The sequence below is a fragment of the Ornithorhynchus anatinus genome, chromosome 9 (assembly GCF_004115215.2).
Source record: "Ornithorhynchus anatinus isolate Pmale09 chromosome 9, mOrnAna1.pri.v4, whole genome shotgun sequence".
In the NCBI taxonomy this organism is placed as follows: Eukaryota; Metazoa; Chordata; class Mammalia; order Monotremata; family Ornithorhynchidae; genus Ornithorhynchus; species Ornithorhynchus anatinus.
Genome location: NC_041736.1, coordinates 36162003 through 36180003, shown reverse-complemented (window position 1 = coordinate 36180003; position 18001 = coordinate 36162003). Strand labels below are relative to the sequence as shown.

At 46.5% G+C, this 18001-nt stretch overlaps 1 protein-coding gene across 2 annotated transcripts in view; it reads right to left on the bottom strand.

The window, feature by feature from the left end:
* RCAN2 (regulator of calcineurin 2) overlaps positions 1–3197 on the bottom strand; it is a 145998-nt gene extending 142801 nt beyond the window's left edge. Inside the window, exon 1 of one of the 2 annotated variants that reach the window (XM_029071704.2) lies at positions 3107–3197. The gene's annotated coding sequence lies outside the window, so the exon portion shown is untranslated. Of the gene's footprint in view, positions 1–1106; positions 1423–3106 lie in introns of those variants that run through there. The other variant, XM_001511558.5, reaches the window with a different exon arrangement.
* Positions 3198–18001: the final 14804 nt, after the last annotated feature.

The following is an 18001-nucleotide window of genomic DNA, read 5'->3' as shown; positions in this document are numbered from 1 at the left end:
ATTTGGCTCCGTTATAAGAAAAAGTCCCAGAGCGGGTGTTGGGGAGGAGAAGTAGGGGGAGGATTTGAGGAGGAGAAGTGGGGGAAAGAGGCAAGAAGAAGTGGGGGGATGAGGTGGGGAAAAGCGGGAGGTAAGGGGCAGAAATAAGGGGCGGGGGGTTGGGTTCGCTAGGTCCCAAGCCCAACCAACCCCTGTTATGTCTGTCGCGGCCCCCCAGATTCTTCCATTTTACTCCAAACCTGCTGTTTGCTTTTGGGCTGGGATGGGTGGAGGGTAAGAATGCTGAGCCTGTTGGTTTTTACTCTCAGCACGGCTCATAAACAACAGCGCCGGTGCTTCCAAACCATTATTTACGTCAGACCAGTGCTCATTACTGAATAAAGATTGAGAGAATTCCTGATATAATGCTCCAAGGCCAGAGGACCCTTCTTTTAAGTTATACACATTGCGGGAAGGGAATGTGTCTTCTTATTCTGTTGTACTGTACCCTCCCAAGCTCTTAGGACGGGGCTCTGCCTGCAGTAGGTTCTCCAAAAATGCCTTGGTTTGATTGACACGGGAGCTAGTGTAGCGGAAAGAGCACAGGACTGGAATCAGGTGACCTGGGTTCTCATCACTTGCCTGCTATCTAACTTTGGGCAAGTCACTTATCTTCTCTGCACTTCAGTGATCTCATCTGTAAAATGGGGATAACATACCAGTCCTCTCTTGAACCGTGTCCAATCAGAGCCATCTGCTACACCTTGAAGTAATCCTTGAGAGCAAGGATTGTTTCTACTAATTCTGCTGCAACTCCCAAATGCTCTGTACTAAGTACTCAGTCATTATTATTAATAAATACCGATTGTCTTCAATCTGCCCCAGGGCTTGACACACAATAAGCACTTAATATCATTATTATTAAGAAATGAAGTCTAATCACATCTCCAGCATTCCTTCAGGTCCCCGGTCTCTCATCCATCTACGCACTGCCAGCCTCTCTGAATTTAACTTGGCCGCGCTCCTTGAATGTTTCAAACATTTACTTTTTGTCACAATCTTGTCATAGCATTCTCTCCAAAGTGCTGAGTACAGCGCTCTGCACACAGGGAGCGTTCAATACATACGATCGCCAGACTGCCCGTTTCAGCCTCGTCCGCACAAGCCGACGGAATCACGCCGTCAGAAGCTTCGTCATCTTCAAACACAGGTTCTCCGGTGGTTTCCAAACCTGCCTGCCTTAGTCTGGCATCTGAGAGTCACCTTGAAGGTTCAGGAGCGGATTGGATGACTACAGTTCAGGACTGTGATTTTATGGGCCCCGTTTTTCTGCCGCTTCTCCTCGTTCGAGCACCTGCTGATCAAGTCAGTACCTGCCCTCCCAGGACACTCTTCCGGGAAGCAGCGCGGCTTAGTGGATGGGCCTCGGGCCCGGGAGTCGGAAGGTCATGGGTTCCGATCCCCGCTCCGCCACTTGTCTGCTGTGTGGCCTTGGGCAAGTCACTTTGCTTCTCTGGGCCTCGGTTCCCTCATCTGTGAAGAGGGGACAGTGAGCCCGACGCTGGGCAGGGATTGTGTCCCACCCGATTTGCTTGCGATAATGGTGACGACAGTAATAGGGAGAAGAGTCTGGGAGCCGGAGGACCTGGGTTTTAATCCCGGCTCTCCCATTCGTTACCTCGGGCAGGTCTCTGGGCCTCTCCGTGCCTCAGCTACCTCACTGGTAAAATGGGGATTGAATCCTACTCCCTCCTACTTGGACTGTGAGCTCCACGTGGGATAGGAACTGTGTCCGAAGTGACGGTTCTGACTCTATTAATAATAATGATAACGGTACTTAAGGGCTCAGCACGAGTCGAGCACTCTACTAAACCCAGGGAAGATACGGGACGATCAGGTCGGACCCCGTCCCTGTCCCACTCACAATCTAAGTAGGGACAACAGGATCGTCTCTACTGCCGAACTGTCCTTTCCAAGCGCCCGGCACAGTGTTCCGCACACGGTAAGCACTCGATTAATGAAATTGAATGAATGCAGGAATCGGGGATCAAAGATCCAGCAGACCCCACTGAAGTTAGAGAAGCAGCGCGGCTCGGTGGAAGGAGCCCGGGCTTCGGAGTCAGAGGTCACGGCTTCGACTCCCGGCTCCGCCACCTGTCAGCTGTGTGACTGTGGGCGAGTCACTTCGCTTCTCTGGGCCTCAGTTCCCTCATCTGGAAAATGGGGATGAACTGTGAGCCTCACGTGGGACCACCCGATGACCCTGTATCTCCCCCAGCGCTTAGAACGGTGCTCTGCACATAGTAAGAGCTGAACAAATACCGACATTATTAAAGTCAGGGTCCCTCATTCGTTCAGTGGTATTTATCGAGCGCGCAGAGCACTGTGCTAAGCACAAACAGCGACCGAGAGAGGCGATCCCAGATGATGGGATGAGCTCCCGGGCGGGGGGGGGGGGGGGAAGGGGGGGGTCTTGCCTGGTCCCCCTCCTCTAATCCGTCCCCAGGGCATTGGAGGCACACAACAGCCTCGTGCATTTCACTTTATAAAGTGGAATTTATTTTTAGCAGCCGGCTAATCCCGGGCGGGCCAGGCCACCCCCGGGGACCTCAGCCCCGAGCCGGCGGGGGCGGCCAGCAGGTAGTCTCGCCCCCCCCCCCCGCCATCCCGGGGGTCCGGGGTGGTCTCCCCAAAGTCCCCCCGGCGACCCCCGACCCCCCCCCCCCCCCGTCCCGTGGGATTTTGTGAGCGCCTGCCGGGTGCAGGGCGCTGGAGCAGACGCCAGCCGCGCGTCCCTCGGCCCGGAGCGACAGTCGAACCCGCAGCCCGGAGGCCGGCGCGGAGGAGGCGGCCCCGGCCGCGCGGCTCCCAGCCTCGATCGGGGCTGCAGCCTCCCCGCAGCCCCCACCCCGGCCTCACCCCGCGGCCTCCAGCCCGGCCTCCGCGCACCCATCTCCTCGGCTTCCTTCTCCGCGGCCTCCCCGCAGCCTCGACCCGCGCGTGTCCGCAGCCTCCTCGCAGCCTCCGCCCCCGGCCTCCCTCGGCCTCCAGCCCGGCCTCCCCGCAGCCGGCCGGGGGGAGGGGGATGGCGGGGATGGGAGGTGCGGAGGCCCGGCCCGTCACCCACCTGCGCTGGCCTCGATGGGCCGGGGGGAGGGCGGGGGGCGGCCCGTCCGGCTGCCCGGGGCCGTCTGTCTGGGGGGTGGGGGTGTGTGTGTGTGTGTGTGTGTGTGTGTGTCCGCCCGCGTCTGTGCCTGTGGGCGCGTTGGGCCTCCCGGCTGCGACCCGCCCCCTCTCCCCGCCCCCTCCTCCCTTCTCCCCGCCCCCCCGGCTCGGCCTCCCGCAGCCCGCTGAGCAGCCCCGCCCAAAAGCCCCTCCACCCCCCAACTGCGAACCCCTCCCTCTCACCGGGTGGGTGGGGGTGGGGGTGGGACCCTGCCTGTCTGTGCATCCGCGCATCCCTGCGTGCCTGGGTGCTGCTAATCCTAATGATAAGGTTGCTGTTTGGTAAGCGCCTACGCTGTGCGGAGCACCCTTCCAAGCCCTGGGGGAGATCCCGGGTCATCAGGTGGTCCCACGCGAGGCTCACAGTCTTCGTGCCCATCTGACAGATGAGGTCGCCGAGGCCCAGAGAAGCCAAGTGTCCCGCCCGCGGTCACACAGCTGCCAGGTGGCAGAGCCGGGATCTGCGAGCCCCTTGTCGGGTTGGGGATGCCAGACAAGCCTCGTGGCTCAGTGGAAAGAGCACGGGCTTTGGAGTCGGCGTTCACGGGCTCGAATGCCGGCTCGGCCGCTCGTCAGCTGTGGGACTTTGGGCCAAGTCACTTCCCTTCTCTGGGCCTCAGTGACCTCATCTGTAAAATGGGGCTGAAGACTGGGAGCCCCACGTGGGACGACCTGATTCCCCTGTGTCTACCCCAGCGCTTAGAACGGTGCTCGGCACATAGGGAGCGCTTAACAGATACCAACGTTATCATTATTACTGTCTCTATTTGTTGCTGAATTGAACTCTCCAAGCGTTGGGGACAGTGCTCTGCACACAGTAAGCGCTCAGGAAATGCCACTGAATGCCTGTGTGTGTGTGTGTTTCGTGGCCTGGGGTGGGGGGAGGGCGGAGAGGAGGGAAGAACGGACTGACCTTGACCTTGACCCTGTCCCTGACATTGCCCCCGAAGGTCAGCTCAAGCCAAGGAAGAGCCAGGATGGAGAGAGAGAGAGAAGGACAGAGTGGGAGATGGAGAGAGATGGAGGAGGAGAAGGACTGACAGGGAGATGGAGAGAGATTGAGGAGAAGGACAGAGGGGGAGATGGAGAGAGATAGAGGGACAGAGGGGGAGTTGGAGATAGGGGGACAGAAGGAATTGGAGAGAGATAGAGGGACGGAGGGAGATGGAGAGAGATAGAGGAAGAGAAGGACAGATAAGGAGATGGAGAGAGATAGGGGGACAGATAGGGAGATGGAGAGAAGTGGAGGGATAGAGGCAGAGATGGAGAGAGATAGAGGACAGAGGGAGATAGAGGAGGAGAAGGACAGAAAGGGAGATGGAGAGAGATAGAGGGATAGAGGGGGAGATGGAGAGAGATAGAGGGACAGAGGGAGATGGAGAGAGATGATAGAGGAGGAGAAGGACAGAAAGGGAGATGGAGAGAGATAGAGGACCTGAGGGAGATGGAGAGAGAGAGAGAGAGGAGGAGAGGGACAGAGAGGGAGAGGGAGAGAAATAGATGGAGGAGAGGGATAGAGAGAGGGAGTGAGATGGGAGGAAAGCGAGACAGAGAGAGGATGATAGAGGCAAAAAAAAAAACCCCTGCTTTTTGGTGACAAAGCTGTGTTCTGGAGAGGAAAGGATCATTATGGACAGGCTGTGGACATTACGGACATTCTGGACATTACTAGATGAATGGGCCCTATGGAGAACACTGTATTTTCAGAATGTGAAGCGGTTGAACGTACAGAAGCAGCGTGGTCTACTGGGAGAGGGCATGGTTCTGGGAGTCGGAGAACCTGAGTTCTAATCAGCTGTGTGACCTTGGGCAAATCACTGAATTTCTCTTGGCTTCAGTTCCCTCATCTGTAAAAGGGAGATTAAATATCTCTCCTCCCTCCAACTCGGACTCTAAGCTCCATGTGAGACAGGGGCTGGGTCCAAGGTCCAACCTGATTATCTTCGTATTTGGCCCCTCCATAGTACCGTGCTTGGCACGTAGTAAGCACTTAATGAATACCATAATCATTATGAGCAGGTTTCAATCTGTTGACACACTCTTGCCTCGTTTCAAATTGTTAGGGGCCAGTTTAATTCTTTTTTTTTCTCCAAATTTCTTCCTCTTTGCCTTGTAACTAAGTTAAAATTTCATTAAGGAGTAGGCTAATGGAAAATTAAAACAGATGCAATGCCTTGAAGCAAATTGTACAGTGCTGGAATGGATTTCTTACCGTTGACAGAAAAAACACCTCTCCCCCCAATCGCGTTATGATCCGGTTATACACCGTAAAGGGGGGTTACACTGCCGAATCGATGTGGGGTTGTCAGCTTTCAAATGAGGGAAGTAGAGTATTTGCATCACTGAAACATTTGTTATTGGGGGTAAAAACTACATTGTAAAACTTTCAGAAGAACAGTTCCAGGTACCAAAAGGCAGGCATACTTGATTACAAAGCAATGTCAGAGAAGGCTACCAGTGTGCAAGAAGAGGACAAAATGTATTGATTCAGACTGCTGAAATGGACACAACCGGCTATTATAGACGAAACCTCCTGATTCTTTATGTTTTTATTCAGACGTTGGAGCGGGAGAAAGACTTCAGTGAAAGGGAGAGAGGAAGCAGGACACTAAGGAGCCACAGTGGGAAGGGGATGAGTCCGGGAGAGGGAATTCGATATTTGTATTTTCTTACTATTAAATCCTGGGTAGGAGAATGAGGAAGTTAATCCTCATTACTTAAATGAACTTTTCCGTGGCTGGAGGGAGGGCGTTTGCATTTTCTAACCTAAGGGATTCCCATAGATCCCTGAGTCGGCCCAAATTTCGGCTACGTCCGATGATCACTCGAACTCGTGCATGGTTCCGCTTTGATCCTCAGTCAGTCACTCAGTAGTATTTATTGAGTGCCTCGTGGGGGCAGAGCGCGTGGAAGAGGACAACTGAGTAAAAGACAGAGTCTTCACCCTCAGGGAGCTTAAAGTTTAAATCTACAACCTTAAGGGGATGACCGACAGATACAATACGTTCACAAAAAGCCGCCTCTGTTGAGAATATTAACGGCGTGAGTTCATTTAAGTTGAGAACGTGCACCAGTGCCACGGCAAATAAATGCAGGGCTAAGGGTTCTTGTTGAAAGGGCAGGACCTGGACAGGTGGAATGTAATGAAGGATTATAATCAAACTGATTAGCTTGTCAGCATTTAGACAGTGCCTGGCACATAGTAAGTGCTTAAATAATAATAATATTTGGTAAGTTATCCAAAGTGTGGCGAATGAATTGGTTAACGATGAGCTACCTGGTAAGAAAGTTCACATTACCGTTTGAGGTAAACATCATTACATTATTTCCCCGGGAAGGACAGCCGGAAGAAATAAGCAACAGCGTCACTTTTCTTTTTCTGGAGAGATCTTCTAAATGAAGTCTGGCAGGCATGCGCCTCACTATCAGACGGTGCTTTGTCTCAAGTTTTCCTCTGGGCCCAGGGGTATCAATGAGCATTTAAAAATACCTCTTAAAAAAAAGGCTGTCAGGTCATCAGTGCATATACCCCCCCACTGACAGACACCCATAAGGAGGAAGGAAGGTTTGAAAAAGATTTAAAAACACGCAACACAGCAGTGCCAATGCCTGATGAGTTCATTCTCATGGGAGATTTCAAAACATGTGCAGATAATGATGCCAAAATATTTTTGGAGAAAAATCAGTGAATTACACAGGATTCGTAAGTTAAACAGCAGTGGCTACTCATGTTCAGTGAGTCACGTTCCTGGGAGTCAGAGGATCTGGGTTCTAATGCCGGCACCGCCACTTGTCTGCTGCGTGACCTCGGGCGAGTCATTTAACCTCTCCGTGCCTCTGTTCCCTCATCTGCGAAATGGGGATTCGATATCTGTTCTCCCTCCTATTTAGATTGTGAGCCCCGTGTGGGACCTTATTATCTTGAATCTGTCCCAGCATTTAGTACAGTACTTGGCATATAGGAAGTGTTTAACAAAAGCCAAAATTATCATTATTATTATTATTATCATTATTATTCTAATAGTATTAGACATCAGCTTGTAAACACCAATAAGGAAAAGGGGCACTTGAAGGTACCCAATATCCAAACAGCGGCACATTTTCAATTAAATGATCATCCAGCAGGAGACCTGAAGGATGTTCATGTTACTATTTCCACGCATGGTGCCAAGCAGTGGATCGATCACTACTGATTATGTTCCAAAGTCTCACTGATGAAAAAGACAATATATTGCCAAGCTGCAAGCAAACCGCCCACATAGCTAAATGCCAAACTCCTGGAGAATGAAGAGGCAGGAAACTTCATGACAAGATGGAAGCATTCTGGAGGGGCAGCAAAAGCTATCTCCCTTGACTATCGGGAACGATACCGGACGGTCTTTAAGTAGGCGAGAAACGGCGTGTCCTGGTGGAGAGAGCAGGGGCCTGGGAGTCAGAGGACATGGGTCCTTACCCCATCTCCACCACTTTTCTGCTGAGTGACCTGGGGCAAGTCACTTCTCTGGGCTTCAGTATCCTCATCTGTAAAAGGGGGATTAAATCCTACTCCCTTCTACTTAGACTGTGAGCCCCATGTGGACAGAGACTCTGTGTATCTTGTATTTACCCCAGCGCTTAGGGAGGTGCTTGGCACACCGTAAGAACTTTATAAATACCACCATTATTACTATGTGATTGCTGTCAGGAGAAAACACCAAGAGAGGCTCGATGAGAATGAATCCAAGATCAAAGAGCAACTTATTAAAAACAAGCAGCTCATCAACAAACCTCGAACATCCTCTCAGCTTTGAGTGAAAAGATATTTAACAAAACATTAGAATAAAGAGCAACCAAAGAAATATCTTTAAGGAGTCCAAGTGATGGGATGCCAAACCAGAAGAGATTCACAGATTGAAACCAAATCACAGATTTCTACACAACTCTGAAGGATTCTGTGGAACCCAACACACCTCCACCTGTATCTGATAAGAGTAGGGATGGCTCCATCCTTCATTCAGTGTATTTACTGAGTGCTTACTGTGTGCAAAGCACTGTACTAAGCACTCATCACGGATAAGAGAGGCAGCGTGGCTCAGCGGAAAGAATCCGGGCTTGGAAGTTAGGGGTCATGGGTTCGAATGCCGGCTCTGCCACTTGTCAGCCGTGTGACTGTGGGCAAGTCACTTCACTTCTCTGTGCCTCAGTTCCCTCATCTGTAAAATGGGGATTAAGACTGTGAGCCTCACGTGGGACAACCTGATTACCCTGTATCTACCCCAGCGCTTAGAACAGTGCTCTGCACATAGTAAGCGCTTAACAAATACCAACATTATTATTATAATGAGGCAGTTTTAAAGAGTTGGGAAGAGCACTTAAATGATTTACTTAAATCACCTTACACTACTGTGGATGATCTTTTTTTATGGTATCAAGCTCAGACTATGTGCCAGGCACTGTACCCAGCGCTGGGTAGGAACTAGGTAATTGGATTGGACACAGTCCCTGCCCCAGACAGGGCTCACAGTCTTAATCCCATTTTTACAGATGAGCTAATTTGAGGCATAGAAAAGTTAAGTGACTTGCCCAAGGTCATACAGCAGACAAGCGGCAGAGTCAGGATTAGAACTCAGGTTTCAAATAATTGCTTGCCTGCCAACATATGAAGACATGACTTTTGCTCCAATACTAGGGGAATCAGCGCTGCAACTCCACACAGGGTTCATTTGAGAAACTGGGAAGGTCCCCGTGACCGTGGCTGACAAGATCATCTGTAATTTATTTATTATCTGTAATTTGTCTATATCAATGTCTGTCTCCCCCTCTAGACTGGAAACTCATTGTGAGCAGGGAATGTGTCTGCCCACCAACTCTGCTATACTGTATTTTCCCAAACCCTTGATACACTGCTCTGCACTCAGGAAGCGCTCAATAAATGCACTCAATAACTGGGAAGCAGCATGGCCTGGTGGATAGAGCACAGACTTGGGAGTCAGAAGCACCTGTGTTCTAATCCCGGCTCTATCTCACGTCTGCTCTGTGTTCTTGGGCAGTCACTTAACTTCTCGGTGCCTCAGTTACCTCATCTGCAAAATGGGGAATAAGATTGTGAGCCCCCATGTGGGACGTGGACCGTGATCAACCTGATTAGCTTGTACTTACCCCCGCGCTTCGTATAGTGTCTGGAATACAGTGAGTGCTTAACAGATACCCCCAAAATAAAAATAAAAGCTAAATAAATGTGATTGATCGATCGATCGACGTCGGGATGTAATTAGTAAGATGAACGTGAAATAGTAAAGACACGGAGAATACTAAAGAGACAGTTTGCACGGTAGCATTTACAGCCTCTGAGGTTTTAAGATTGGCAGGGCCAAAATGAAAGTCTGATGAACAAAAGTTGGGCTGTTAAGCCAGGGGCTAAACCATGTGCTAGGCTTGGCCTGGCCAGCAACGGAGCACGTGACTCAGGGTTACGCCAGAGGACAGCGTAGTCTGTGCTGGAGAACTCGACCCACTGATTGCATCAACAACTGTTCTTTGATCAGTAATAAAACAACAACAATAAAAAATAACCAAAGGGAACACCAATTATTGAATTCCCACAAGACTTAGGTAGATGGACTCTCAGCTAGGAAAGGAGTCAATTACTTGAGGTTAAGCACAACGGCTAGCCTAGTTCAAAGTATTAAATGTGAGCACTTTCAATGCCCAAAGTGAAATATCAATTTTTCCTTGGGAGAAGTGACAGCCATTGCTCTGGAGAAGCACACGACATCCTTTTAATTGAAAAAATGAGGGATTTTCCTCCAAAGTGAGGGCCTGAACAATTGCGGGTTGTTCCCAACACTGTCGGACTTTCAGAGCGCATTCTTTCGATATTTTATTCATTATTTGTGTTTGAATAGTTAGAGGAGGTAGTTAAAACGTTTTCACTGTTTCCATTTTTGTTTTGCAGCATGTGAAAGGCATCTGATACTTTAAATAGTACAATTTTCACTAGTTGATCTGTCTCCAAAATACCACCGGTATTGTGTGCAGCGGAGGTGTGGGAGAATTGCGGTGATAGACTGTAGACTGTAAACTGTCTCTGACCCGTCTCTGACCGCTGGTATTTTGTGTAGCAGAGGTGCAGGAGAATTGCGGTGATAGACTCGTTGTAGGCAGGGAACATGCGTACCAGCTCTGTTATATTGTTATATTGTACCCCCCAAGTGCTTAGTACAGTGCTTCGCACACAGTAAGGTGCTCAGTAAATAGCACTGATTGATTGACAGAAGGAGCCCTGGGCAGGGACAAGAGGAAAGGTGGCCAGAGAAAACTATTCCCATTTCAGTCAGTCCCAGTTTCACTTTCTTGGAGGTGATTTCTCTTCAGGAATGGTGAAGCAGAGTAGTTGCAACAACAGAGTAATGCTTGCAGATGTTGTGATTGGACTCTGCCATCAATCTATCAATCCACCATTGGTATTTATTGAGCATTTACTGGGTGCGGGACACTGTACTGAGCGCTATGGAGAATACTTTATAACAGAGTTGGTTGGCACGTTCCCTGACCACAAGGAACTAAGAGTCTAGACTGTATTCTCTTTGTAGTCTCCTAAATGCTTAGTACGGTGCGTTGCACAAAGTAAGCGCTCAATAAATACAATTGATTGATTGATTATTTGATACACTGATATGCAGCATGGCCTAGTAGAACGAGCACGAAGCTGGGAGACAAGGACCTCGGTTCTAATCCTGGTTCTACCGCTCACCTGCCGTGTGACCTTGGGCAAGTCACTTAACTGCTCTATGCCTCAGGTTCCACATCAGGAAGATGGGGATTGAAACCTGTTCTACCTTCTATTTCGACGGCTTTTCGCACGTGGGACGGGGACCGTCTCTGACCCCATTAACTTGTATCTACCTCAGAACTTAGTATCGAGCTTAGCACACAATAAGAACTTAACAGTGGCCCAGTGGACAGAGCGCGGGTCCGGGAGTCAGACGGACCTGGGTTCTAATCCCAGCTCCGCCACCTCTCTACTGTGTGACCTTGGGCAAGTCACTTCACTTCTCTGTGCCTCAAATTGTCTCATCTGTAAAATGGGGAATGTGAGCCCCATGTGGGATGTGAACTGTGTCCAACTTGATTAATTTGTATCTACCCCAGAACTTAGTATAGAGCTAACCACACAGCAAGCACTTAACAAATGTCACTTGAAAAAATACATTTATTTTTATTATTACAATAGGAAGTTTGGGATAGCTACAAGAGCAAATAGATTTTTTTTTTTCAAAGGAAGGTTAAGCAAATGGCAACACGACAAGAAGAAAGGAATGTTACCGAGCTTTTCAAATTTAGTCCTGAACGAAACACCGTATCTATGGTGCCAGTGGGAAAACAGTTTCATCTTTCAGCTATTTTAGATCAAGGTGCAACCAAAGCCAAATCTCTTCTGACTATCCCTAAAAAAATCACCTCCCAAATGAGCTGTTTCCCACTGTGAACTAAGGTGGTTAAAAATGGGAGACAATGCATCTGATAACTTCACTTTCTCTTTGACTTTACCTGAGTTCCGGAATTTTATGGTCAATTCATCAGGTTAGGATTAGGCTTTTCTCATCAGCTTCTCTTTCATTACTTTCTTTTTGTACTCTTTGGAACCTTACATAATCTTTCTGGCGAGAAGACTTCACAGAGAGCTCTGTACTAAGGTGGAGAATAAGGGAAGAGAGAAACGTAACTATCTTCAGTCAACAATCTTTCTGGCGAAATATAGCATATTTGTAACAATTGAGCGTGCTCTGCAAAGGTTGAGAAATCATATCTTTGCTATACTCCACACTGAGCAGATTCGGATTAAGGAGTATAGTTTTGGTCCCCGTAGTTTAGACACGTTATGGAGAAAGAGAAGTACCGAAAAGAGTGACAAAAGTCATCATCATCACTAATGATATTTATTTAGCACTTACCTTGCACAGAGCACTGTCCTAAGTGCTTGGGAGAGTAAAGTTCAACAGAGCTGATAGTTATGTTCCCTGCCCACATTAAGTTTACAATCTAGAGGAATCAGTCCTTTCAAAATAATTGAAGGAGTGGGAAAGAGGTCCTTTGGAAAGAGCTAAAAGTCTTTTTTGCCCAGAGAAGAAAGGGGTAAGGGATGACTTAATAGCTGAATTCAGTTTTTTGATAGTATTTTATGGTTTGTTCTCCATGTCCATTGAAGCCAAGCAAGAGGACAAGGATGTAAATTAAAGCTGGAGAAAATTTAGTGGGCAAAGAACATTTTGGTAATCCCAGCAATAAAACACTGGAATGGGCTACCAAGAAAATTCAATAGTATTTATTGAGCGCTTACTATGTGCAGAGCACTGTACTAAGCACTTGGAATGTACAAATCGGTAACAGAGACAGTCCCTGCCCTTTGACGGGCTTACAGTCTAATCGGGGGAGACGGACAGACAAGAACAACAGCAATAAAAGAAAGATTAAACAGCAACGTTCTCTCAACGGTATTTATTGAGCACTTCCTGTGGGCAGAGCACCTGACAGTTGTCTGTGCCAAAACAATGGGCAAAACACAACCGTCAGAATGCACTTCTTGCTGATGTTACCACTTCTCCCACATTCTTGCGCAGACCTTTGGTTTAGCCCACCTTCTGTAGCTCCCAGGACGGCTTTCTGCTTCCCCCCGCCCCCGGCAACATACACCCGGTGAAGTTGCCTCCCTTCTCTCTCCCCAGTCCTCCTTTATCGGCCCTTCCCACATCTGTTATTTGTGATCACGTAATGCTATACTCAATATTCTGTTGTTCGTGACGACACATTACTATACTCACACTACAATAATAAAATAATGGTATTTGTTAAGTGCTTACTATGCGTTTACAAGCAAGTCCAGTTGGACACAGTCCTTGTCCCATATGGGGCTGACAGTCTCAATCTGCATTTTACAGATGAGGTAACTGAGGCACAGAGAAGTGAAGCGACTTGCCCGGGGTCACACAGCAGACAAGTGGCAGAGGCGGGATTAGAACCCACAACCTTCTGACTCCCGGGTCCTTGCTCTATCCACTATGCCATGCTGCTTCACTATCAGTTACTGCTATTGTAACTTTTCCATTTTTGACATCCAGACACACTTTCACCCCAGGAGCACACATATCATTTTTTAATCTTTCATTACTAGTTCCCTCCCTCCTGACCATAAGCTCACTGTGGGCAGAGAAGATGTCTATCAACTCCACTATATTATACTCCCCCAAGTTCTTGGTACATTGGTCTGCACACAGTAAGGGCTCAATAAATAGCATTAATTGTAATCACGGTACTTCGGAGATCGGGGGAAACTACAAATCACAACAAAATCTTCCAAGCCTAAGTGGAAAACACGTTCCGTTTCTGCAGTTCCACACGGAAGTGCTCATCGTGTTAGTGTAAACATAGAAGAAATGGAGTCAATTAATCCATCAATCAATCGTATTTACTGAGTGCTTATGGTGTGCAGGGCATTGTATTAAGTGCTTGGGAAAGTACAGCACAACAATTTAACAGACACATTCCCTTCCCCAACAAGATTAAAGGGAATAAAACCTGGATTAGTTGTCAGGCTTGGTCATTTTCCTTGTCCAATACCAATATACATCAAAGGTGCCTTCAATAAGGTTAGTGATAGAGATTAAATCTGAAATTTGGTGAAGAATGCATTCAGTGATAATAATAATAATAATCACGGTACTTTTTAAGTGCTTACTGTGTGCCAAGCACTGTACTGATGGCTTCCTTGAAAAAGATTTTGGAACCAGATGCTAATTAACATCTGTGGTGTCCCAGCATTACTTTTAATTGGGAGTTGCCATTGAAACATTAAAACACATGCTCTCTAGGGGAGATATTGTGGTCTAGGAGAAAAGTGCATGGGCTTGGGAGGCAGAGGCTCTGGGTTCTAAATCAGGCTCTGCCTTTTGCCTTCTGGGTGACCTTGGTCTAGTCATTTAACCTCTCTGGGCCTCAGTTTCCTCAACTATAAAATGAGGGTTAAGGGCCACCGATTGTGTTTAGCCGGATTATCTTGTATCTATCACAGGGCTCAGTATGGCCCTTGGCACATAGTCAGCACTTTAAAAATACCAGTTGTTATTGTTATTACGAGGCACTGCTATAGCTTTGGTAGAAAGTGAGAAGCAGTTTGGTAGAGTGGATAGAACACAGGCCTTTGAGTCAGAAGAACCTGGGTTCTAAACCTGGTTCTGCCACAATTCTGCTGTGTGACCCTGGGCAAGTCACTTAACTTCTCTGTGCCTCAGTTCCTTCCTCTGTCGAATGGGGATTAAGACTATGAATCCCATGTGGGGCAGGGACTGTGTCCAATCAATTAGCGTGCATCTACCCCAGCACTTAGTATAGCATAGAGTAAGCACTTAATAAATACCATTTTTTTAACAAGTGAAAGAACTGGTGATATCTCAACAGGTGAGCAGAGCTCAGAAAATATCAGTTTCTTTCTCTTTTTCACAGCCATCTTTACCAGTTTTTTTTAAAAAAGTTCCCATAGTAGATTAAGAAGAAAAATTAAAATAGAGCGAATTTCAGCGCTGCTAGTCTCTGATGATGCATCAGAATTCAGTGCTCTTTAAATCAATTACCTAGCACCATCTAGTGGGACTGGTAATGACATCAAAGTTCAGATGTCACTGATGTAGATAGGTTGTGGCTGGCTGCAAGAAAATATCCAGCACTGAAAATAAAACACCCCTCCTCAAAAGCCTTTTCGCCGACCTCTCCAGTAATCTAGATCTCAAACTTCTTGATGGCAGCGATCGTATCTACCAATCCTAAAATACTATACTCTCCCCAAAGCCCAGAACAATGCTCTGCTCACAGTCAGTGCTCAGTAAATACCACTGATTGATTCAACATCTCCCATCGCCTCTTACCTCCTCTTCATTCTCTCTACGACAGGTCTTGGAACTAGGGATGTCTTTTCGAGAAGAGATCACGGTAGTAAACGTACATCCGTTAGTTGTCAAATGAAGTATTTGGCCTTGCGGGACTGAAAACACCAAGAGAGATTACGTGACCATGACTAGCTGATCATGTCTTCATTCAGTCGTATTTATTGAGCGCCTACTGTGTGCAGAGCACTGTACTAAGCACTCTCTGAGCATTAAGCACTTTCTGAAACAACATCCTTAGAAAAAGGAACAATGGTAACTGTTAGGGAGATAAATGAGCAAAGCAATCACTAATCATCCATTCATTCACCGAGGGTGTCCTATTCCCTCCACACGTACGAGAAGCCGATACAATGGCAAAGTAGCTTTTTATCAAACTGAAGAATGATATTGGTTATCCCTGTGATATTCATAGCCCTAAATTTCATATTATCCCTTTAAATTCTCCATCAGTTTATCTTGGAGATTAATGCCATTGGGGGGTTGGTAGAAGAAGCAGGAGGGAAAATAGCAGTAGCAGTAATAGAATTTATTGAGGGTCTTCTAAGTGCTCTAGAGAGAATGAAGAGGAGGTAAGAGGTGATTGGAGATGTTGAAAACCTCAGAGCCAATTAATCAATCATTTATTCCAGTGCTATGCACATAGAGAGCGCTCAATAAATACCACTGACTGATTGATTGGCTGTAATGCATTGAACTAAGCACTTAGGAATGTTCACATGGAACTTATATTATAGGAAATTATAAGTGACCAAAACACTATAAAGAAACTGAACTAGAGTGACAAAAATAATTGCAAAATAAAAACAACAACAAAAAAAACCCCCAAGGAAATCTAGAAGAGAAAATAGGGAAGAGAGAACTTAACCTATGAAGAGACAAATTTATTTCCATAGTTGTAACTGTCTTTTCTACTGCAAGTTATGACAGAAAATTAATTGAAGTTGGGATTGTGTTTCCTCATTTTAGTGGATGCTGGGAATATGAGAAACAGCTTCCAAAAATAGAAGTTTTTATTAAAAAGACCACTTAAGTGTTTGGTTTTCTGCCTCTTAACCAAGCAAAACTCTCAATCTGCCTTGCCTTGGTGAGAGGAAGAGAACTAAAGTCCTAAATTGGTTTTTGACAAAAATGTCCAGGCAAAATTCCCAGTTTGTTTTTACTGGGTGAGGACCAAAGAGGTCAATGTGAAGAATTCATCAACACAACCAAATTTTCCCCTCATTAGCTGTCTTGCCAACACATTAAGAAGTCTGAGTAATAGAACTGGTAAAACTATGGAGAATGACCCCAGCATAAAATGGTGCCCCGCAATCATTTAGTTTGTTATTCTTGTTTTATGTAATTGTGCTGAGGAAAGGAGAAGATCAAATTCTTTCAATCAATCATTGGTATTTATTGTATGCCGGACTAAGTGCTTGCGAGAGCACAATACAATGGAATTTGTAGACACATTCCCTGCTCACAAAGTCCATCAATTCCTGAAGCCGTAAGCTCACAAATGAGCTAAACCAACCTTTCTCAGTGCCGTCTCCTTTCAGAGATTTAGGAAACCAGACCAATTTTTATGTCTTGAAACAAAATGAGCATTCAATACTGACTCAAATTTACAATAAATGAAAATAATTTAATAGCTTTGAGATATCAAAACATTCCTCGGCCTGTTTATCTGGAGAGGATCTTCAAAGGTCAAACTTCAATGGCTGTAATCGCCTTTATATATCTAGGTATTATTTGAGTTCTGTAAACAACCTTAAAATAGGAGATGATAATACTGTCAGATTTGAACAGAGTGAGAGGGTTGCATCACTATCTCCCTTGGACCAGAATGAGTTATTTAGCAAGGTCAGTGGTCTTGATGAAATTTTGCATTTCATAATGCAGTGTTCAAGCTTTTATTTTGGAATGGTTGTAGAAAAAGCTTTTCCTTTTTTTTCATCAAGGATGTTACCTGGCAGGGCATCATGTGCATAAAGAGTCAGTGCATAAAGGAAAATAGATCTGCATCCTCAACAGCCCATAAAGAGAAGCACATGGCCTAGTGGATAGAGCATAGGTCTGGGAGTCAGAAGGACCTGAGTTCTAATCATGACTCCATCACGTGTCTTCTGTGTGACCTTGGGCAAGTCACTTGACTTTTCTGTGCCTCAGATACCTAATCTGTAAAATGATCCCCATAAGAATATAAGAAATAAGAATACGAGCCCCATGAGGGACAGGGACTGTATCCAATCCAATTTGCTTGTTTCCCCCCCACACCCAACACTTAGTACAGTACCATATAGTAAGCACTTTAACAAATACCGCAATTATTATTATTGTCATTAATAAAGGACATAAGATAGTAGGGAGTTTAGAGTAGATTATTTACAAGTATTTCTAACTGTTCAGTAAATGAAAACTTCAGGGAGTTACCACGAGGACATTTATTGTATTCCTATTCTTACCCCCTTTCTCTTCTCCACCTTAATAATAATAATTGGGGTATTAGTTAACCGCTTACTGCGTCAATCACGGTAGTAAGCGCTGGGGTATACAAGATAATCTGATCAGGGACAGTTCTGTCCAACGTGAAACTCACAGGCTAAGAATGAGGGAGAACAGGTATTTAATCTCTATTTTACCGATGAGGAAACTGAGGCACAGAGGAGTTAAGCGACATGCCCAATGTGGCACAATAAATGAGAGTAGCCCCCTGACTTTTAGGCCGAAACTCCTTCCACTAGACAACACTGCTTCCCTGCTCCACATAAAGCTTACTTTCTGAGGGTTGACATAACCTCTTTTCAAAGCAAAGGAGAAAAAGATGCATTTTTCCTATTAAGACATTTCATCAGCTCGTGAACATGACTGATTATCATGGAAAATGGGCTCCTGCTAGA